Consider the following 24,664-nt stretch of genomic DNA (forward strand, 5'->3'; position numbering starts at 1 on the left):
TTATTCAGCCAGGAAGGTGTTACAATCTTTTGAGAAGTTGGCAGGAGGCGCTCCATGCTTTGACTGAAGGAGTTCTGTACCTCCCAACTATTATTAAATAAAATAGCAGGGGGCCTAAAATGTAGTCATAAGCTCTTCATGGTTTCTTTGTGTAAATCATGTGGAGAAAATTACATCTTTACATAGCGTATGGTATGTTATGTAATGTGTATGTGCACATGCATGTTTTCAAAAACTCACACATGTATACCTTTTTTTCATTTACCAGTTACTATGCGAAGACACAAGAACAGCAATCTTCTACATCTATCAAGGCAACTGGCGGACGACAACCAGTGATGCAGGAGTCAGATGTTTCTTAATTTCATCTGTAGAGGAGTCGGTGTAAGTCAATAAATCTATAATTTGCACATTGCTGTCTCTGAACCAAATGAAATGGAAGAGTGAATGATGTTTTATTGTGTGTGTGTGTCAGAGTGTGTGTGTGTGTGTGTGTGTGCCTGTGTTTTCATTTGTTATTTAGACTATGTAATTAGTTTCAAAGAAATACATGCCGTAGAATGAGTGCAGGTGAGTGGTCATATTTTTAATTTGTTTAGTTTTCTATCAAGATCATGTGTATATAATATTTATTTGTATAAGCAAATCGGCCGGGATTGCATAAGCTGCCATTGGTTTGAAAATAACTTGTCTCTTTCTTTATTATTGCGTTTTTGCGGAGAAACAAATGGTTACAGTTAGAGGACAAGACAATTATTATTATTAATAAATGAAACAACAAATGCACACAAATATACTCAATTGACAAGAGCATTGTTCAATTTTATTTGATGTAAACAGGGTTCGTACAGAGTCCTTGAACCCTGGAAAACTCCTTGAAAATTGGAAAACCTTTTCCAGGCCTTGAAAAGTGCTTGAAAATAGAGATTTGTTAAATAGTCATTGAAAAGTACTTGATTTTTCCAAATTGTTGCCTATACATTTCGTCAGCAGCTTGTCTTATTTAAAAAAAAAATGCAACCCCCTTTTTGACTCACATGCGAAGCAAAAGTGAGTCTATGTACTCACCCGAGTCGTCCGTCCGTCCGGACGTCCGGAAAACTTTAACGTTGGATATTTCTTGGACACTATTCAGTCTATCAGTACCAAATTTGGCAAGATGGTGTATGATGACAAGGCCCCAAAAAACATACATAGCATCTTGACCTTGCTTCAAGGTCAAGGTCGCAGGGGCCATAAATGTTGTCTAAAAACAGCTATTTTTCACATTTTTCACATTTTCTCTGAAGTTTTTGAGATTGAATACCTCACCTATATATGATATATAGGGCAAAGTAAGCCCCATCTTTTGATACCAGTTTGGTTTACCTTGCTTCAAGGTCAAGGTCACAGGAGCTCTTCAAAGTTGGATTGTATACATATTTTGAAGTGACCTTGACCCTGAACTATGGAAGATAACTGTTTCAAACTTAAAAATTATGTGGGGCACATGTTATGCTTTCATCATGAGACACATTTGGTCACATATGATCAAGGTCAAGGTCACTTTGACCCTTATGAAATGTGACCAAAATAAGGTAGTGAACCACTAAAAGTGACCATATCTCATGGTAGAAAGAGCCAATAAGCACCATTGTACTTCCTATGTCTTGAATTAACAGCTTTGTGTTGCATGACCTTGGATGACCTTGACCTTGGGTCAAGGTCACATGTATTTTGGTAGGAAAAATGTGTAAAGCAGTTCTTAGTGTATGATGTCATTGCTAGGTTTAGAAGGTCAAGGTCATGTAAAGGTCAAGGTCAAGCATGTGAGTCGTATGGGCTTTGCCCTTCTTGTTTTTCGTCAAATACAGTACACACATTTTGGAAGAATAAAAGATCGAGTGAAAACAAAAACAGACGAACTAACTATAACTAGTCACCCGTAGTTGCTTCCCTTCCCGGAAGTTGGCAAGGAAAACAACTACGGAATGACTAATAGTTTGCAGACGCGGAGAAAATTTGGGGAAAATCATGTCCTTGAAAAGCATTTATTTGGTCCTGGAAATGTCCTTGAAAACTCATTGAATTGTATCAGCTCTGCCCTGCAGGAACCCTGTGTAAATCTCAAGACCACAGCCACACATTCTCTCTGAACAGTTCAAGGGGGAAAAACATGAAACTAGTGTCTGGATTCTAAATTTCACTGTTTGAGAGATCTCAATAACCCAGAGCCATTGTTGTATTACTTCCACAGCTGCACCATGTTGTCAATGAGCACTCTTGGCTGCTGTCGTATGACCAGGGACCTAGGGTATGCAGTCATGGAGACCTGCTTTGAAGGCTCTACAAGATGAGCAAATACTTCCTGAGAAACATCCCCAACTACTGAAATTTCAGGTACATATAATAACAGTTTTTGATCAGCAAAAAGGACACATTGTAACTCTTTCAGACTTTTTAGACTCGAATAAATGATAGTTCAAATTAAAGTTAAAATAAACATCAGTTCAGTCAAATTGTGGAAACTGTTAAAAAAATGTGAGTTGCGGGATAGATTGAATAAAAACTCTAAATGTAGAAAGTCTAGATAAATACAAAGAAAAAACATTTTTTCTGTGCTTCTTCAAAAATTCAAAAGCAGGGACTGTTTGTTCAAATTTGCTATGCGCTCTACCATCATCCTGAACTCAGGTCAAAATGAGTTCAGCTCATTCTCTCCCTGACAGGATGCCTTGAGTTTCCTTGTCTGGCAAGGAAACCGATATTTTTACATATTTAGAGCTTTATGTAATGTATTATAATTTACTAGTAATACCCATGCTCCGCACGGGATTTTTTCTTCTTCATTAATTACAGAGTTAATTATGAATAAGCAACAACAAAAACGTGTTCAATGTGCAATGGCAAGCGCCTACAGAACAAAATGCCATACATCTATTGGGAGAGATAAAAAAGGGCACAGTGGTGGATTGGCCATGACTTGTGCAGTGACAACAGTAACATATTAAATTTAGAAGTAATTGCGACAAAGTTACCCCAAAAAAGCGCTAGCACACACAGAACAACAAAATGTGATAAAACATCAAACCTAAGAAAAGGAGCGTTCAATGTGCAATGAACTGCAAACCATTTACACAGCAGCAAACATGTGACGCTTTCTGAAATTTCGGTCAATGTAGTGATATTTTCTTTTTACCCGGCTCGGCGCTTGAATACACTTTCTTTGTTTTCTTGCATAGCTGCTCGCCATTAGTAATGCAAGAATCTACAGCTTGGTGAAGACAGACAGTTACGAAGGAAAGGCTAAATGCGGCCAAACAAAAAAAGTGGCTACATTGACCGAAATCTCAGAAAATATGACACATGGGAGTGAAACAAACACATAAACACAGCATTAAATGAGCAAATAGTGTGCACAGTACAAAAAAAAGTTTGACACATTAGCAAATAGGAATGAAAAAGTAACCCAGTGGTAAATATACAGTGGGTTCTGTGAACAATAACAAATAATATAATTGGGAAAGAATAAAACAGCGTTAAATTGTGCCCTTTTCTTAGATTTCAGTCAGTGTGGACAGTCTGAAAATTCAATCAATGTGACAAAATCATTTTGTCACGCTTCAAGTTCAACCAAGATGATGAATGCTAGTTAAAATGTGTAAAAGAATATATAACACCAATCATATAATTGGGAAAGATATCTCGTCGCAGTACCCCGACAGCTCGAGTCACCCACAATGAAACGTTTGTACGATTGACTGGACTTAAACAAATTAGCGGCTACATTGACATAAGTGAGGGACATAACTGTGCAAAAAAATGTGCCCAGAGAACAATAGTTGAACACATCACCATATATGTCTTGAGACGGGAAAAAAACAGCACTAAATGGAACAAAATTTGTACACTTCAGCAAACATGTGAGTGAAAAATAAAATGTTAACTCTTACACTGGTGCAATTCTGTAACACATGTTACATAGCCACTGGTAATTAACAGAGAGAAAAATAACAAAAAACGGTCATAATAATATAGGTTTTCGCATACATGGGAGGTAATCGGAACCGACCAAACAGACTCAGCCAGTAGCGCGACATGTGTCGTGACAACCAGGTGACAGTATACCTAAAGTAGCGCGACATATGTCGCAACAACCAGCCTCAGGGTTAAAATGTGAAATTGGTTCTGCGTTCTGCGAACAACAAAATGTTTACACATGCATTGTGCACAGAGAACAAAAGTTTACAGATCACCATGCATATATGGCATTATGATGGTTAGGCCTGAAGAAATACATTTGCTTTTGTTTAATATCTCTCTTGGGCTGCAAGCCAGCACAACATAATTAAAACATTTCATTTGCCGAATCAGCGCCACCAAAACTGATAAACGTTGCAGTTGTCACCATGTGTAGAGTTTAAGATGATGTGATTCCTATTCTTATAAAGACAAAGTCGTTACACCCCGCAAAAATGTACATGATTGCCCATATGGTCTTTGTTGATGTTCTTTGTCTCGTGACTTTATCGATATGTCGCAAAATGATTCCACAAAATTCAAAACAGGGATCAGATTTTACCCGCAACTACTGACTCGTGTAAATAGTGTGCACAGTACAAAAAAAAGTTTTACACATCAGCAAATAGGAATGAAAATGTAACCCAGTGGTAAATATACAGTGGGTTCTGTGAACAATAAGCAGATTCGAGATCGTCGATAATGATTTTTCATGGTTTTTTTTGGTAATTTATAAATTACAAAGGAATTGATATGCAAGACAGTTTCAAGCGAGCTATTTTTCGCGGCTGTATTTACTGTGCAAACAACTCTAAATATGACAAAAGTGTCACGTGATAATCAACCGTTTGGTTTCGCCGCTCACTGGAGCAGACGATTTTTTCTGTAACCAGTTGACAGTGATGAAACCATATATTACGGTCTCCTTCCGGCAGCAGTCCCAAAATACAAAACGTCTCTTTCCGTGGCTGTGTCAGTTTCCAATGCGACACTGTCATTGGCACTGTCATTCTTGTGACGCTCGTCGCGTTTTCACCTGTTTTTGACCGAAACGTAGCACAGGATGCCGTTGAAAAGCCAAAGGTCTTCAGCCTTTGTTGATCTTTGGCAGGCCTATTAGTTTTAATTCGGTGGCATAATTCAATGCGCTTCGTCAAAATTTCTTAAACTGAAACCAAAAGCAGACGCAAGACTTATAGTCAGTTGGAGTTGTCTCCCGTACTCCTAAACTTTAGTGTGCTGCAGACGGTTGTACCCAAACGGCTCATATCGCAAACGGTTTGGAATTCCCAAAAACGCAAGATCAGCACTACACGACTTCAGTGCACCTGTAGGCGAGAGTGCTCGGTCAATTTTGGACAATGTGTATCTTGAATGGAAAATATCGAATATCACGCTGTCCGAAGGAATGGTGTTCTTATCGGAGAATGACAGCGCTCAGTTCAAAACGATAGGACATCAGACCGCCATGCTGCTATGTGAATCGGACATTTGAGCCTTTCAATCGGTCTATGCCTGACGCCTAACGACATCCCTGCCTAGGTTAGGAAAGGGGGGAGAAAATTGCTAACGCCCTGACCCAGGGTCGAACTCGCAACCTCTCGCTTCCGAGCGCAAGTGCGTTACCACCCGGCCACCCAGACTGGTTTATGTGATTTTTCTTTGGGGTGATCTAAACCTACGCTCTAAATTCACCTTTTCAACATGCATGACTTTTGACACAACTCTGTACTTAGCACAGGCGACCAGCATATATAGCCTGTGTACTGGCCAGCTGGATCGGTACATTTTTTCCTTATGGCCTACACACATTAACTGTATCTGGCTATTTGGACTCGTTCTCCCAAATAACCATATTTGCACAAAATAAATTGTCTGTAAGCAGCATAGTGTTGTGTTTTATTGATGTCTCCCTCTTCTGCTTCTTCCAGGACGAGGGCGTCGCTTCTCTGGGCCCAAGCAAGTGAAAGGAAACTCTCATCCAGCATCAACCACCAGTGCATCGAAATCCTGGAGTGTAAACAGAAAATCGTCTTTCAGTGACAAAACTTGATTCAGATTTAAACATTAAAATTGTTAAAAAAAATATGCACCAAATTTAAGAAAATTGGAGAAAATAATGAGAAAGAAGAAATTGTAATTTATGTAATAGAGCATGTCTTGGTGTGTGTGTGTGGGGAGGGGGGGGGGATATACACCTGTGACGGTACAGGCTTTCCAGTATGATAGAACAGAGTTGAGGCAGGTATATAAAACAGAAAGCAATTTAATATAGATTATATCGAACACAGAAGAAGAAATGTACATGAGTGATGACACTGGTTAGTAAAACAAGACTGTCCTGGGACATTGTGAATATTTGTGTAGAGGCACCTGTAACATATCTTTAGCTTCTTTGAATGAATTGCACATGATTGTCTCTTGAGACACATATATACTATATGTCACCCTCTCCTTGAAATAATCTTCTAATACTTGATTATTTAAACATGTTGTTTTGCATCATATCCATTTTGTCAGAGGCGAGTTTTGCCTCATTTGTACACATTTCTCCAAGACATTTGAATTCTGGTACACCTTTCCTTTTCATAGCTCGTGCCCAGTGTACCCATGTACTGTACAAAAACCCTCTTTTTTATGCCCCCTTATTTGTAAGGTTACTTTCTCTGATTTATGTTTATAACCTGTTATTTTAACCCTATTCTCAGACAGAATTATTTCAGAGTTTTTTAAAAAATATTTTAATAGTGGCAACTGTCTGCTTGCACTTGCAGAGGATTTAGAGCAAATCTCACACAAGGAATAGGTACTTACTGTCATAAGGCCAGCATTCAGCTTCACCATTTAGAGGCTAGGGCTTGGAGTTTCTCCTGGCCTGGTTCCTGGATAAGTTTCTGGAAGTGGAAAGATTGTTATTTCACTTTTAAATCAGTCAATACCCATTTTTACAACTATGCCTGCTTGAACCAGGCATAAACGAGTCATAACACACCACTAACCTGAACGATGAGCAAAACTTGCAAAGTATTTCTTATGAACAATGGTGTGTTTTTTAAAGTGACTATTTCAAAAGAAAAGAAAGTACAGTTTTGTAAAGCACATTCATTTTTTTATATTGACAACGTGTGATTTTTCACACTTGCTTTTTTTTTATTGTTTGTAAATTTTACCTCATCTAATGTTCTCATATTACATCTAGCACATTTTCCCTTGAAACCTTAAACAATTCAGAGGAGAGAGTTTTGTTACAACCTGTACTTGTGTATTTCCTCAATCAATCAATCAATCAATGAGTCTTATATCGCGCATATTCCGTGGGTACAGTTCTAGGCGCTCTGCAGTGATGCCGTGTGAGATGAAATTTTATACGGCCAGTAGATTGCAGCCATTTCGGCGCATATTTACCTTTCACGGCCTATTATTCCAAGTCACACGGGTATATGTAGACAATTATTAACTGTGCCTAAGCAATTTTGCCAGGAAAGACCCTTTTGTCAATCGTGGGATCTTTAACGTGCACACCCAATGTAGTGTACACGGGGGGAGGTTCGGACACTGAAGAGAGTCTGCACACAAAGTTGACTCACAGGATACATTCCATGTAAATTATAGGAAAGTATTCTGATGAATGTATAATAACAATGAATGGATCATTTTAATGACAGCAAAATAAATAACAATGATGTCACAAGGGTGTTGTCTATTGCATTTCTGTGTGTCTCACTATGTTATCAGGAATTTTTTTACAAAAGGCATTCTTGCACGTAAAATTATATCACACAACTGTGGTATATTGCTCTTCAGAGGAAACAAAATGTTGGTGGGCCCTTTTGACAGACAGATGCACAGCACACTTCTATCCTTGCCATAATTATAACTGTGAAATCCCCATTATACTCTTCACCCAAGAAAATAATATCTTCTGTTATTGTCATCAAAGTTCACCCTATTATTTCTTATATATAACTATTTGTGCAAGTGCTATTGTCATTCATGATTCTGTGTATACATGTGTGTGTGTGTGTGTGAACCCGTGCATGGAAAGTACTAGAAAAAGGACTAAAACTAATCCTGATTTACCTTCAAATTGGTTCCTCAGCAGATCACTTTCTGTCCGCACCTCTTCCTCTCCTGCCGCCCTCTAGCACTAGTAAGGACAGCATGTTCTGCTGGAAGCGAAACTTCCATAGCCTAGACGGAACGAGAAGAGTTTACAGTTCTCATACTTCATCCTTACTCAATTTACAGTATCTGTATCAAACCTATTATCATCAAGAAAAGCTCACTTGACTTTGAAGAGCATGATTCATTCTCTATCGACTGCCCATTGAACAAATAAAATTCAGCTCTCATAAGCTTTACTAGTGCGAGTAGAATTTTTGCTTTTAAAATGGGTGTGATAATTAGTATTTTCTGTTCTACTCACTCTTGCAAGCAAAGCACACTTTTACTGGAAAATTTCTAAAGTAAATTTTCATTTCATTAATATACTTACCCGAATCACATATATAGCAGTTGACACCGTCTGGTATGCTAAGGTACTGAAAGCGCTACCCATCTTTAAAGTAATTAAAGGGAAGCAACCCCACACCAAAAAAGCTGGAACTAGCATATGGTAGTGAGCTACCCCCTGGGAGTTACCTCCCATTAGCTACTTCCCATCCCACGCACGTGGCTACTTCATTCCGGCTCAGAGAAAAACCGAAACAAACAGCGGGGCAGGCGGGAGGGACTTCGATATGTGATTCGGGTAAGTATATTAATGAAATGAAAATTTACTTTAGAAATTTTCCATTAAATTACATATTCTTACTCCGAATCACATATATAGCAGATAACATCAACATGGCGGTGGGCAAGAAATAAATCAAACTCACCATCACATTCTGGACAGGAACTGGCCGGCTGCTATAAGGGCAGGTAGACCGCGAGATCCATCCTGTCTGAGTGCAGCCACGTCTCGAAGATAGTAATTAATGAAAATATCTTCTGAGCGCCAGTAAGCCGTCGAGAGCACCTCGTCAAGCCGTTGCGAGCGAAGAACGGCCAAAGACGAAGACCACGCCCTAGTCTCATGGGCTCTGGCCGAGACCAGGGGAAAGGCAGGCTGAGCCCCCCCCCCACTTGTGTGACACCAACTGTAGGCTTGCCGAATAAGGGACGACACCCACCGGGCCAACGTAACTCTTGAAACGTCTTTCTCCCTTGAAGTGAGAAGAGAGATAAACAATAGCTTTAGTGAGGAGGAACGAACCGGCTGAGTCCGAGCCAAATACAGACGTAAGGCCCTAACTGGACAGTTGACCGAATCAGGGTCATCCGGAGCCAACGCGTTGGTCAAGGCCTTGACGCGAACCAACGGAGAGGCCTGCCCCGGAGCCTGATTCTTGGCCAGGAAGTCGGGACGGAAACGAAGAGATACTGAGCCGTCCGACTCGAACAAAATGTCACCTGGCAGACCCGACAGAGCGTGGACCTCGCTACCCCGTCGGGCCGTAGCCAAAAGAACCAGAAAAAGAGTCTTGCGAGTGAGATTGTAGAGACTCGACTCGCTCAAAGGCTCAAATTCCGCGGACCGCAAGAACGCTAAAACAAGGAACAGGTCCCACTTAGGAGCGGGCAAACGAGACCGGACCTCCTTGAGAGCAGCGCCCTTAATGACAGCAGCGATCACCCCCCCCACTTGAACAGATCGGCCGATCTGCTTGAGAGTAGCAGAGATCGCAGAGCGCCGGACCCTCATAGAGGAGACGGAGGCACCCTGCGAAAACATAAACGAGAGGTGGTTGGCGACCTGCATAGAGCGAGGAGCCACTGCAACCACCCCTTTAGCGGAACACCAGGAGGCCCAGGCCCTCCAGTGCGAGGCGTATACGGACGAGGTGGAAGCCCTATGGGAGCTGCCCACCAAGTCCAGCGTCGGAGAAGACGCACCAGAGCGCCTCAGTGAGTCCCGAACAACATCCACACGTGAAGCTTCAGAAGACTGGGCTCCTCGTGTGGAATGCCTGTTCGGGGCTGCACTAATTCCCCTCTTCGCAGAGAGAGAGGAATGGGAGGACCTTGGGCGAGCCGAAGCAGGTCTGGGAACCAGTCCTGCGACGGCCAGAGGGGCGCGACCAGAAGTAGAAGGGCCGGCCCCTCCAGCTCCGCCTTTCGAATTACTCGGCCGAGTAATGGGAAAGGCGGAAAGGCGTACGCCTCCAGACCCGTCCAGGGAATGTCCAGAGCGTTCACTCGCCAAGCCTGAGGGTCCGGGAATGGCGAGACGAACACCGGGAGCCTCTTCGAGAACCTGGTGGCAAACAGGTCGACGAGAGGCTTTGGGACTTGGGTCCAAAGGCGAAGCAGTGCCCCGTGAGTGACTGTCCACTCGGACTGAAGCACCCTGCCGGAGCGACTGAGAGCGTCCGCCAGAGTGTTCAGCCTCCCTGGAAGGTACCTGGCGGAGATCGAGATGCGGTGTTGGTAACACCACCTCAAGACCTCGCAGGTCCTGTCCGAGAGAGACGGGGACCGCGAGCCTCCCTGCTTGTTGATATAAGCTGCCACTGTCGTGTTGTCTGTAAACAGACGAACATGCTTGGCCTGCAGGGAGGGCAGAAACCGGGTGAGAGCTAGAGCTACTGCTTCTAGTTCCAGCCGGTTGATATGCCACTGGCTCTGTTCCACCGACCACAGACCTGACACCGTGTGTAGGTCCGTGTGAGCCCCCCACCCCAGCAAGGACGCGTCCGTGAACAGGTCCAAGTCCGGGGGAGGCAAGGCAATCGGAACCCCTCTGCACACCCACTCCGTGTCCAACCACGGGAGGGTGGTAGACTGGAACCATCCCTGGAGAGGGACGAGGACGTTCCAATCCACCCGAGTCGAGCCCACAAACGGCTTCAGAGCTGCCTGAAAAGGACGCTTGTGTACCCGACCCAGAGGGACCAACAGAGCCATGGATTCCATCTGTCCCAAGATGGAGGCAAGAGAGCGAAGGGGCGCCTGCAGGAGGGGCAAAGTCGAGCGTATCTGAGCTTGGAGCTTGTCCACCCTCTTTTGAGAGGGGCGGACAGTCCAAGCGACCGTGTCGAAGGACATCCCCAAGTAGGTGAACGTCTGCGACGGGGTCAGCTCCGACTTTGACGCGTTGATCGAGAACCCCAACGAGTGGGCTTCCCGAAGAACCGTCTGGGTATGCTGCGTGCAGCCTGCCTGGGACTGGTTCAGAACGAGCCAGTCGTCCAGGTAAACCCGCAGGCGGATACCCTGAGACCTCACCAGAGCGCCCAGCTGTCGGACCACCATGGTAAAAATCCATGGTGCGAGCGACAAACCGAAAGGGAGGGCGCGGAACTGGTAGACCTGCTCGTCCCACCGGAAACGAAGCCATTTCCGGTCGGACGGATGCACCAGGATGTGAAAGTATGCATCTGTCAGGTCTATGGAGGTCGCCCAATCTCCTGGGCGGAGAGAGTCTCTGACCTTGGCGGGCGTCTCCATCTTGAACTTTATCTCTCTCAAGAAAGTATTGAGAAAAGATAAGTCCAAGACCGGACGCCACGCCCCTGAAGCTTTGGGCACGGCGAAAAGGCGCCCGTAAAATCCCAGGGAGCTTTGGTCCAGGACCCTCTCCACTGCCCCCTTCTGCACCAGGGAGGCAACTTCCGTTTGCAGAACGGATCTTGCCTCCTGAGAGCAGGGGGGCTTGAAGCGTGGCGGATGTCGGGAAAGAGGAGCCTTCTCCTCCCGCCATAAGAGACGGAAGCCCGATCTCACAACTCCCACTATCCATTGGCTGTCTACTGAGACCATCCAATGGGTGAGTGCCCGGGAGAGGCCCCCCGCCATCACCAAAGTGGAGGGCGGGGGGGGGGTGAGACCGGGGGCGCTTCATTGGGGGTGAGGCTTGCTGTTAGAGCCGCCACGCCCCCTTCCCGACACTGTCTTCTTCTTGCCACCTCGAGAGCTCTGCTGAGCAGGCCTCTTTTGAGCAGGCTTGGGCTTGGAACTCGGCTGAGACTTCCCCTGCTGGGAAGGCTTAGCCTGCTTCGCGCCCTGTAGAGCCATGTCCAGGAACTGAGCGTCCTTGTTGGACTGAATCTCTGCCTGCCGAGCGACAAGCGCCATGTGGCCGAGCAGCGATCCCTCTACAACCGGAGACACACGTAGTGTGTCTCTGGTAGCCTGATCGGCAAACTGAGAGTTGGCAAGAAACAACTCCCTCCTTGTCAAGACCGCATGCGCGTATTGCAAAGAGGAGAGACGAGTCTGTTCCTCATTGACCTTCGCCAGGGCCGTAAGCAGGGAGGAGACATCATCCGCATTTTGCTCCTCACTGAGGGAAAAAGGGACAAGAGAGTCGGTCAACGACCGAGACAGTGCCCGCACCAGCGTCTCGGAGATGGAAGCCAGCTCCAAGAGCTGACGACCGATCTCCTCCAGGGAGATAAGAGTACCCTCCCGCACTGGCACAACCGAGTCAGACTTGACTGGTTTGACAAGCAAAGCCTGCAGCTCCTGCGTCACCGGTAAGATGGCACGCGGGAGAGCAAAGGAAGTGGTGAGGTTGCGGCTACGGACAGGGAAAGCAATCCTCTTCTGTGCAGAATGCACAAAGGAAGAGGACTGCCCTTCATCCGCAAGCCAACCACGAGCCCGTTCCGGAACCGGCCCAAAAGGTGCCAGAAGAGGGAACGGCTCAACCGGAATACCACTGCTCCGTTTGTTCGGGTGCACCAGAACTTGGGACAGGTGGTATGAGACAGACGGAGATTCCACAAACCGGAAGGAGGAAGCGTCATCCTTATCCGGCAGGAAGTCTGCCATAGCTGAAGGCGCCGCCGAAACGGAAGTAGCGGACGTCGCTACACCTTCTGCAAAATACCGCGAAGTCACCTCGGCTGCAGAGTCAAGAATGGACTTGAGCTGAGAGGAAAACACAGTACGGGTGTCTTCGCTGACCACTGACTGCAGTTCAGACTGATCCATCAGCGAAGAACGACCGTAGTCATCAACCACAGTGGCTGAAGGGTACTCTGGATGACCGGAAACCGGAAACCTGTACCCACGAACATCGTCCTGGTTTAAACCCTGCCCAGTAGGGAGAGGGTAAACCGGAACACCGTCCGAGAACGCCGGATGTGGTTGGGCGGAAGTCAAAACCTCAGCAGAGGAAAGAGACGACCGTCCGTGCTGAAGCACCGGAAGTGCAAAAGCATCACGCTGTTGTTCCCTCTCCGCCATCCAAGAGGAAGTGGACGGTAGAGGGACAGCGTGTCCGGCCGAAGCCGGAAATACAGACACCATAACCGCCGGGGGCGGAAGCGGTGAATGCACGAACTGCGGCCGGAAGCCGTGAAGCCCGTAGGCCAGCTCATGATCCATCCCATCGCGGCTGGCATTGCGAGCAAGCGTGGGGGGACCTATGCTTCCGGCGGGAGCCGGAAGCGCAGTAACCGTAAACGGTCGCCGCTGCTGGCTAACAGAGTCCTGCTCTACAAGAGGAGGCCTGCCGCCAGCCGAAAGCAGGGAGTGACCCTGCGCACACGAACCGTTGCCCGCACGGGGCTGTCCAGGCGCTTCACGAGAGCAAGAGGACCGGTTCAACTTACTTGTAACGTCTCAACCCGAGACAGGAAGTTGAGGAGCGGAAACAGAAGAAACCTTACCGGAAGAGAGGGACTGAGTGTCCCCCCCCGAAACCGGAACGGCAGCGCTAACTGGAGTAGACGAGCGCTGCATCTCTGTCTGTACCAGAGAGCGAATCTCCGGGATAAGAGTCTGCAAGAGAGAGGACACAATCGTCCCCTGGTCCGACGCCGACAAAGCAGAGGGCGCAGAAACAACAGTAGAACTAGCACAAACGGGGGTGCTAGAAAGCGGAGGTGAAATAGGCACTGACAAAATTGTGTTGCGTGCAGCGTCTGACACCAATACAACAGGCTTAGAGCTAGAGGACTTGGGCTTAATCTTGCCCTTAATGTCTCCTTTACCCTTACGTTTATCCTGGTCTGCCATGCTGACCAACAACAAACAAGAAACAAGCGAAAAAATTTCACAGAAAAAGTTACTGAAAACGAAAGTCCTAACGGACAGCTAAGCAGTAACTACAGCAAAATAAAAACGAACCAAGCTTGCAACACACAATGCACAAGCGTCAGTGAACACGCCACAAAATACAAGCCAGCAAAGCTAACTGTAAACAAAATGGCGAAAGCACAACAGGTTACTGACGAACAATGTCCAAAGGACAACAGACAGCAACCAACGCACAAGTTCGAAAACAGAAAAATACAGAACGAGCTCACCAAAACAGGCGCCCGCACGGGAGACAAGATGAGTTACGTGGCCGGCAGGTGAACGAAACAGCACAAGGCAGCCACAGTAGCGCACAGAAAATTCAAGACCTCTCACCAGGACAGCTGAAGTCGGAATGAAGTAGCCACGTGCGTGGGATGGGAAGTAGCTAATGGGAGGTAACTCCCAGGGGGTAGCTCACTACCATATGCTAGTTCCAGCTTTTTTGGTGTGGGGTTGCTTCCCTTTAATTACTTTAAAGATGGGTAGCGCTTTCAGTACCTTAGCATACCAGACGGTGTCAACTGCTATATATGTGATTCGGAGTAAGAATATGTAATTTACTTTTAGTTTACTGTTGTGTTTATTCCAGTGGTATGAATTGTAGCTAAAAAAAAATGCATCTATAAAGACTATATATATATTATCAAAAGAGTAACAGTGCAAATGCAGAGTCTTATAATTATTTCAGAAGGCAAGTCCTTGATTTTCCAATCCATGATCTACACACATTCACTGATTGAGCTATCGCCGTATCGGAAAGACGTCAGCCAAAATTAACTTCAGATTGGATGTTTCTCCACGAATTTCAAGCGTTACAATGGTCCAAAGTTCGATCAGCAGCACTTTGGAGGGGAGGGGAAAAGTCAGTATTAAGTTTGTGTGGGATAAACCATATGCAAAGCCGGCTGACGTCCTCGTTCTACTGCCTCTAGTAGCTGAAAACAAGTGATCTCATCGGCTACCAGTAAGTTCGTCACACGGTAGATTCGTCACGGGTGACGAAGTTACCGGCAGGGTGGGCGGGTGTTTATGCTTAGAGCTTATGCTTTCAGATGTTTGATTTGTGGGAGAGATTCAAGATTCACACTTTTAAGAGAGAGAGAGAGAGAGAGAGAATGAAAATGCCATTTTATATTGTGTACTTCACCTACTCAAAGAAAAAAGAGATACAAAATAAATACGCACAACATCACATATGCTCTGTGAAAGGAGAGAGAGAGAGCGGGAGGGAGGGGGAGAGAGAGAGAGCGGGAGGGAGGGGGAGAGAGAAAGAGAGAGGGGGGAGAGGGAGAGAGAGAGAGAAAGGGGGGGGGGGGGGAGGTGCAAGGTTGTATTACCATTACATAACAGCCGCGCTCGGACTACTGTGGCGAAGTTACTGTGGCGAAGTTACCGGGGACCGGTGACGAATCTACAGTTTGACGAACTTACTGGTATCCATCTCATCATACCAACCATGGTTCGAAATGACTCGCCTTACAGATTTTTTTGCAGTCCTGCTGGGATCAACTTTTACACTAATACTGACTGTTGTATTGAAAGCCCTATTTGATTATAAACAACATTTCCTGTGGTCTACAAATCCGACACTTACCTGGTCAGTCTCCAATTCGTCAAAACGTTCCCTGATAGTCGCCATGTTGTCTCGAATCAAGGGACATCACCCACGGAACACATCACAAGAGTGCATTTTCCTTTGATATTACGACAATTGATTCAACTTCCCAAACTTTTAATTCTGCAAAGTTAAGTTTGTCCTTCTGTGTGGTAACATTATTCGTCACGCAGAATCTTATGGTAAAGCTTTTAGGGCGATCTGAAGGCCTTTTACTGGCGGAGACTATATCTTTAAGTATTATCCTTTAATCAAAATATTCGACCTGTACAATATTTGTCTTTTTTCGTTTGCTTGTTTGCAATGGTTGGTTGCTTGGTCTGTGGGTTGGTTGGTGTTTTTGTTCGTTTGATTATTTTACCATGTGGTCTTTTGATTCCTTGTTTGCATTACTGATTTGCTTGTTCGTTCACGTTCGTGCTCGTACGTGGTCGAGTGATCGCGGGTGTGACCGTGTGTTTGTGACCGTGTGTGTGTGTGTGTGTTTGTGTGTGTGCGTGTGTGTGTGTGTGTGTGTGTGCGCGCTTGCGTGAGTGTGCGCGAGTTTTGTGTGTGTGTGTGTGTTAGTGTGTGTTTGTGTGTGTGCGTGTGTTTGTGTGTGTGTGTGTGTGATTGCGTGAGTGCGCGCGATTTTGTGTGTGTATGTGTGTGTGTTTGTGTGTGTGAGTGTGTGTGTTCTTGCGTGAGTGCGCACGATTGTGTGTGTGTGTGTGTGTGTGTGTGTGTGTGTGTGTTCTAGCGTGAGTGCGCGCGATTGTGTGTGTGTGTGTGTGTGTGTGTGTGTGTGTGTGAGTGTGTGTTTGTTTGTGTTTGTGTGTGCCAATGTGTGTGTGTGTGTGTGTGTGTGTGTTTGCACGGTTTAATGTTAAAAGGGAGGGGGGGGGGGGGGAGTTGGTTGGTTCAAAAGAAGACAATCCATCAGCTAATGCGTTATTTATTTGATTAGCCTTACGCACCAAATTGTACACATAATGTTCATAATTACATTAAAAAGCCGACCGACAGATGTTGCTTGTGGCTGGTATGTGTTGCAGTTGTTTCAAGAGAAATAATCCAGTAATTGTTTCGATACACTTTATTATTCCCCCCTCTGCTTCTTTCTCTCTGTAAAGGTGTAGGGCTAGTTATTTTTCGGTAACTTTCCCAACAACCAAAATCACTTACCCAACAACGGGCCTGAATCCTCGATAGATCACATGTTGATGAGTTAGACTTTGAAGGAACTACTTTAGCGATTGAAAAGTTCCGAACGCTCCAATGTACGAAATATACATCTCTAGACCAAACAATACAAACATACTGCATTTAAACTGGCAACTACAGGCTTGAACACATTAATCTCCATATAAAATCTATGAGTTTGGTTGTTTTCTAAATCCAAATCTAACGATCAGTGCAGTGCTTTAGATCTCTTATGAGTGCACGCAAACTCCCAAGGCAAGTAACTCGCGTACGACAAGAGTAGTTCCCCTTCCAAATTTTCTGAACTGAGTTGCTTGGACAAGAGACTGCAATCCGACGGTTAGTTTTCGACAATATTTCATTTTATAAACAGATCACACCCAACCAAATGCACACATCGCATCAATTTAAAGAACATACAGCGGTTTCATACACTGTTTTGCCCCAGAAAACGGAACTTCATACAACCAAATTAATTAATTATGCTTAGGTTTGGAGCTTAATCCGTCAATTAATTTCATGATAAATGTTCTTGGGCTTGATTACAGGTACTTGGATCTAAAATAAGTAAAGTATGCCACTCGATTCTGAGCTATCAATTTAACACACTAAAGTTCAAGATTACCAGGCTTCATGCACCATGATCAAGTGGGAAGGAGAGACCCAAATCGACAACCAGCACGGAGTTACCACTCAATCGGTGATTTCGTCTTGGAGGCAGCCATTTTTGGAAGGGGAATAACTTACTTGCTTTTATTGTCGACTCGGAGTGAGCTCCCCTCGTTTGTCGGCGATCCAGGTTTCGTGTCTTAACCGGACGAACTAGACCTTGAGTTTGCCGAACAAGTTCACCCAGTTAAGACACAAACCATGGTTCGCGAACCTTAGTTCGGCGAACCAATGGTTCGTCTGGTTAAGAACAGCCTTAAAGCGATACCAAAACATGACCAGAACACACACTATCTGCCTTTACCGGCACAGCAGAATAACAACATAACTGTGTACTTGATTTTAGTCCAAAACAGGGAAACTGACAAGAAGTGTTAACAGAATTGATTGATTTTCCCTGAACTATACAACCGCGCATTATTCAATCGCCAGCGCAGGTAGACTGGTTGAGTGATTTGGATTCGATCAAACTTTCGCACAAAAATTCCTCTTTTCTTTGAATAACTGAAGAAAGGAGGAATAAAGAGGTTACATACCTCGTCTCAGTGATTATTAAAAATAATGGTCTCAGTTCGCGGTCATGAAAAAGCTTGCTGAAGCTCGCATTTTTCATGATCCGCTAACTTCGACCATTATTTTTGATAATCACTGAGACTCGGCATGTAACCTCTACGTAACTTACCCAACAACCAAAATCACTTACCCAACAACGGGCCTGAATCCTCGATAGCTCATGGGTAGAGACTGTACACATTGTGGATCTACTTTTTGTGACTCAAAAGTTCCGAACACTCTAATGTACAAAATATACATTTCTAGAGCAAATAATACAACCATACCGCATTTAAACCAGCAACTACAGGCTTGAACACATGAATCTCAATATAAAATCCATGAGTTTGGTTGTTTTCTGAATTCAGATCTGCCGTGCAAATCGCTAGCAAGATTCCAAGGAAAAGTAACTCTCATACTTTGTCTAGCGACACGAGTAGTTCCCCTTCAAGATTTCGGCTGCATCGGACAAGACTGCAATCCGACGGTCAGTTTTCAACAATATTTCATTTTATAAACAGATCACACGCAATCAATTGCAAACATTTAATCAACTTAAAGAACATGCAGCGGTTTTATACACTATTTTGCCCCAGAAAACTGAACTTCATACAGTTTTTAACGTTGGAACACGGGTGTAAAACTTCGTCTGCTAGTCACATTCGAGGAAAGAACATTTCCTGAGCGATACCAAAACATGAACAGAACACACACTATCTGCCTTTACCGCCACAACAGAATGACAACATAACTGTGTACTTGATTTTTGTTCAAAACATGGAAACTGACAAGAAGTGTTAACAGAATTGAATGATTTGCACGGAACTATACAACCGCGCATTAATCGATCGCCTGCGCAGGTAGACTGGTTGGGTGAATATGATTCGATCAAACTTTCGCACAAAAACTCCTCTTTTCTTTGAATAACTGAAGAAAGGAGGAATAAAGAGGTTACATACCTCGTCTCAGTGATTATCAAAAATAATGGTCTCAGTTCGCGGTCATGAAAAAGCTCGCTGAAGCTCGCATTTTTCATGATCCGCTAACTTCGACCATTATTTTTGATAATCACTGAGACTCGGCATGTAACCTCTACTTATTTGAAGCAATGCAAATTTGAAGCCCACTTATACAGAGACATTTTTTTTAAATCAAAGCATTTTTATTCAAAAAAAGCAAGAAAAAAAAGCAATCAATAAAAAAAATGTTTGGGAAATGCACCTTACTTTTAAACCTAAATCTAAAGTACGAACCACAGTTGTCAATACTTCTGAAGGCAATTCATTTTCATTCGCATTTGCATCAGACATCTTCAATGTCCATGACGTGTGTTGTCTACCCGGTGCAACGCAGTCCGCGGGAAGTCAATGGGAAAAAAACTATCAATATCCAAATTAATCAATGTTATTCAAATTTACCGACTAGCAGTGATGCTATGCCTTTCTTTAACAAAGTAGGTACCACTTTTTTGTTCAGAACAACCACTCGACTCGACGTATCAGTAACTGCTCGCCACAGGTACATAGTTATACACATGCAATCTTCAATCATTTGAATTCTCGGGTATGTTCTTCTGCAGCACTGCAGAAATGGTTCCACAGGTGAAGGCAAGTCTGTGCAGACTTAATTGATAGCTCCAAAAATTAGCGAGTAATTTGATAGAATTCAAAGCAAATAAAATTAGCAAAACATACTTAACTTCTTCAGCTGGCAAAGTGACTTTCCCGTGCGCTGACTGACAGTCCTTGTTCTCACTGTGACAGAGTTTAAATCTTTGCAACCTTGCGTTTGACCTTTATTCTAGGGGCATGAACCCTAGTACTACGAAGCTTTAAGGGGGTTTCTCAAATGTTTGCTTATTGCTTGAGCTCATGGAGATCGCGACAGGCGTTTGCCCATGCAGTAATGCATGGGGACAGGCGAGTTACAAGCCCATGATTTTGCAAGTTGTAATCGGCACTCCGGCACGCGTCACAAGTGTATCATCTTACAAGTTGTAATCGGCACACGTCACAAGTCTTACAAACTACCAGGATTGTACCAAAGATTCTATACTACTTTTTCCCAGTTTCTTTTCCAGTTTTTATATTTAGTCAAGTTTTGACTAAATATTTTAACATCGAGGGGGAATCGAAACGAGGGTCGTGGTGTATGTGCGTGTGTGCGTGTGTGTGTGTGTCTGTGTGTGTGTCTGTGTGTGTGTGTGTGTGTGTAGAGCGATTCAGACTAAACTACTGGACCGATCTTTATGAAATTTGACATGAGAGTTCCTGGGTATGAAATCTCGGAACGTTTTTTTCATTTTTTTGATAAATGTCTTTGATGACGTCATATCCGGCTTTTCGTGAAAGTTGAGGCGGCACTGTCACGCCCTCATTTTTCAACCAAATTGGTTGAAATTTTGGTCAAGTAATCTTCGACGAAGCCCGGGGTTCGGTATTGCATTTCAGCTTGGTGGCTTAAAAATTAATTAATGACTTTGGTCATTAAAAATCTGAAAATTGTAAAAAAAAATAAAAATTTATAAAACGATCCAAATTTACGTTTATCTTATTCTCCATCATTTGCTGATTCCAAAAACATATAAATATGTTATATTCGGATTAAAAACAAGCTCTGAAAATTAAATATATAAAAATTATTATCAAAATTTTTTTTTCGAAATCGTTTTAAAAACACTTTCATCTTATTCCTTGTCGGTTCCTGATTCCAAAAACATATAGATATGATATGTTTGGATTAAAAACACGCTCAGAAAGTTAAAACGAAGAGAGGTACAGAAAAGCGTGCTATGCAGCATAGCGTAACCACTACCCCGCTCTTCTTGTCAATTTCACTGCCTATGCCGTGAGCGGTGGACCACGAGTATACGGTCTTGCTGCGTTGCATTGCGTTCAGTTTCATTCTGTGAGTTCGACAGCTACTTGACTAAATATTGTATTTTCGCCTTACGCGACTTGTTGATTTCTGTCTGCACCCAGTCGCTTCCCTTTACATACTATGCACAACATTCGGCGTCATTGCCATCAGATTGTACGGCCAGTTTCCCCTCATCCCCAGCTGGGCATGCATAGTCCAAAAGGTACATACAATGTTTTTCTATCGCCTAGTTTTGCCGAGATTTTGAATAGCGTTTGCAACCAGTTGCCTTTTAAAGTTTGTTTATATTGTTTAAAAATTATTTTTTTTTTACACAATATGCATAACATAGGGCGACATTGCACCGAAACTGTTCTATTCTATTTTTTTCTCTGTCTGTCTCTCCTCCTGCCTGTCTGTCTGTCTACTTGTCTGTCTGTCTGTCTGTCTCAGTGTCTCTCTCTCTATCTGTATATCTCTTTTTCTGTCCCTCTCTCTCTATTTCTGTTACTATCTCTGTCTCTCTCATTCTGTCTGTCTGTCTGTCTGTCTGTCTCTCTCTCTCTTTCTCTGCCTCAGTCTATCTCTCCCTCTCTCTCTGTGTCTGTCTATCTCTGTCTCTGTCTGTCAGTCTGTCTGTCTGTCTGTCTGTCTGTCTGTCTGTCTGTCTGTCTGTCTGTCTCTCTCTCTCTCTCTCTCTCTCTCTCTCTCTCTCTCTCTCTCTCTCTCTCTCTCTCTCTCTCTCTCTCCTTCCTCTCTTATTTATATGTAAGGATAGTGAGAAACGAACGTTATTCAGTGCACTCGATCAGCTGAATGGCTAATCACGTCTTAGTGTACTTGTTTTTCTTTCCAAAAACAGTCAACAGGAGAATAGGGACAGACATCAAGTTCATGATTCGTTATACTAGTGCGCCTTGCACCATTGGCGTAGATATGAAAATGTCCCAGTACAATTCCATTATGTGCGTCAAAGGGCTCGTTGGGATTACACACCACTGTGCCACTCTATATCTACTTACACCGGAGTACAACATTCGGATTAAGCAAAGCAAAGCCCACGACCAGCTTAGTGTCTCGGGCTGTGATTGACTGTTGACTTCACCTTGGCATTGAAACATCTGAAGTGGAGGGGGGGGGGGGGAGGGGGGGAGGGGGGTATGACAAACATCTCTCCCGTTGAGAGGGATATAGTTAGACACCGACACTTGGTATCTTTTTAAGCCGCCATTAGTATAATGGGGCTTATTGGATTTGCTCTGTCTGTTTCAATGTTTGTTTGTTTGTTTGAGGCGGGCGGGCGGGCGGGCGGGCCGTCGGTCGGTGTTTGTCGGGTAAGACTTGTATCTCTCGGTCAATTAAGCTCAAATTTCGTGAAATTGTTAGGAATAGGGTTAGACGGGTGTATGCAAAAAAGTACATTCCTAACGGTAGTTAAACGGAAGATATTAGCTTTTAACACTTTTACAAACCGAAATCCACTGACAGACTTAAATACGTTTGCGGGAATTCCCGCACCCAGAACTCCGAGTTACTTCCCTTTGAGTCTCGTTCTATCACTGACAGCATGCGTTGGATTAGAACTCCGGACAAAAACAAGTGTTGACCTTAACGGGGTTCAAGAAGCCCGCCCTAGGTAATATAGGGTGGGACATGGATTTTTGATCGAGACTTCATATGTAAATCTCAAACACCATAGATCCTTCATAACGACCGATTTTTGAAGAATGTTCCGTAAATAAACAAATGAATAGTGACGTCATTTGAACTACACAGTCTATATGTGGTGGGTTTTGGACGACCCACTTTTGAATTAAAGAAGGCATTTTACTTTGTTTATTTCTATTTGGATGGCGTGGGTTGTGTAGAAGGATACTTTTTATGTTGAATATTTCTTTAGAAAGTATGGGCCGTTCATGAGTAATATCATTGGTACTGTGAAGGTTAAGTGACGCAAAAGTATGTACGTCATTTACTTTGGAAAGAGGCGGTAATGAGTTACTTCCCTTCGGGTCTCGTTCTATCACTGACAGCATGCGAACATGCGTTGGATTATTAAGCCGCCTTGTAAAAGGTGCTTACTGGATTTGCTCTGCCTGTTTGTCCGGGTTTCAGGTGTTTGTTTGTCTACCATGTCACCACGTGTAAAGAGCTCGGTCAATTTTTGTAAAAATTATTTATTAATTTATTCATGTAATTTTTTAAAAAATTAATTCTTTCTAAAATGTATTTATTTTCTTTAAATTTTTGATATTTTTTAAAATAATTTATTCATTAAAAAAAAAAAATCCCTCCCTCTGTCCTGTCTCCGTGTCCCACCCCCATATTACCAAGGGCGGCTTCTTGACCCCGTTAAGGTCAACACTTGTTGTATCAGTGAACGAGCGCAGGCGGCCTCTACTGGAAGCGATCTGGAGATAATGATAGGGTTTACTCTGTCGAGGCTTCATATCGAACAATTATTCTTGCGTGCCCTGCCGCTGGTGTTATGCAATATGTCCAGGTTTCACAAGAATTCCTTGTTTTGGTCACCGACGTACTGAAAGTTTCTGAACGCGAAGAACTGTCACCATTGCATTTATTTTGCTCTTTTTCTCATTTTGTTCATGTTGTTTGAACACCGTGTTAACTATTTACAGGAACTTCGTAACTTGTTACTAAAACTAAAAGTTCCGCAGCAGAATCGTCACTGCATATGACATTTTGTTATTTCTTGCAATGTTTTTAATTGTTACTCGTTCTTCTCACTCTCTTCATGTTGTTTTTACACTTTGCAAATAGTTGTGTTTTAGTGTGCTGTAAGTTCCTCACGAAGCACATTTTCTGCCACTCTGCATTTAACATAATTTTAAAAATGTCGGGTCTTCTTTGTTTGAATTCTTCGCACTCTGTTCATATAAATGTTACTCTGTATTTCTTCTTTGCAATAAAATGGGTTACTAAAACTAAAAGTTCCGCAGCAGAATCGTCACTGCATATGACATTTTGTTATTTCTTGCAATGTTTTTAATTGTTACTCGATCTTCTCACTCTCTTCATGTTGTTTTTACACTTTGCAAATAGTTGTGTTTTTGTGTGCTGTAAGTTCCTCACGAAGCACATTTTCTGCCACTCTGCATTTGACATAATTTAAAAAATGTCGGGTCTTCTTTGTTTGAATTCTTCGCACTCTGTTCATATAAATGTTACTCTGTATTTCTTCTTTGCAATAAAATGGGTATCTTTTACTCAAAGTTTCTCAACAGGGAGATCTTGCAGTGCATGTGACATGTGACATTTCGTACTTTCCTGTCACTTTGTTAATCTTCTTTAATTTCAACAGTATGAATGGTACTTGGTCACAGTTGGTGTGAAAAAAAGAACGAAAGTTATCCTGCATCAAATGTGACATTCCATGACAAAATCAAGCGCTGCGTTTTACAGGCAAGGATCGACTGACTTCCACGCAATAGCTGCAGCTAAAACAAAGTGCTTTTGTGTGAATTTGTAACAAAATGCAGCTATAAAGAGGAAGTCAGCTTGGTCTTGTTATTTCAAATGCGAGAATAGATGATGAAAGATAGCTGCTTTCGTTAGATCTAATTCAGAGGTTTGTCTGGTTGCTTTCTCCCAAATCCATTTTTGAACAATAAAGGTGTGATCGAAGTGCAGTGTTCGGTAATCATATAGATTCGATAACACCCACTTTTTTTCTCCAAAAAAGTCTTGCTCACTCTGGTC

The 24,664-nt window shown here is 43.6% G+C and overlaps 1 long non-coding RNA gene across 1 annotated transcript; it reads right to left on the reverse strand.

Moving 5' to 3' along the window:
* Positions 1-2,253: 2,253 nt before the first annotated feature.
* Positions 2,254-7,194, reverse strand: LOC138963159 (uncharacterized). Its single transcript, XR_011454731.1, has 2 exons — positions 6,814-7,194; positions 2,254-6,009 (listed from the first exon to the last, which is right to left on the reverse strand). It is a non-coding gene; the product is annotated as an uncharacterized lncRNA (long non-coding RNA).
* Positions 7,195-24,664: the final 17,470 nt, after the last annotated feature.

The sequence above is a fragment of the Littorina saxatilis genome, linkage group LG3 (assembly GCF_037325665.1).
Source record: "Littorina saxatilis isolate snail1 linkage group LG3, US_GU_Lsax_2.0, whole genome shotgun sequence".
Lineage (NCBI taxonomy): Eukaryota > Metazoa > Mollusca > Gastropoda > Littorinimorpha > Littorinidae > Littorina > Littorina saxatilis.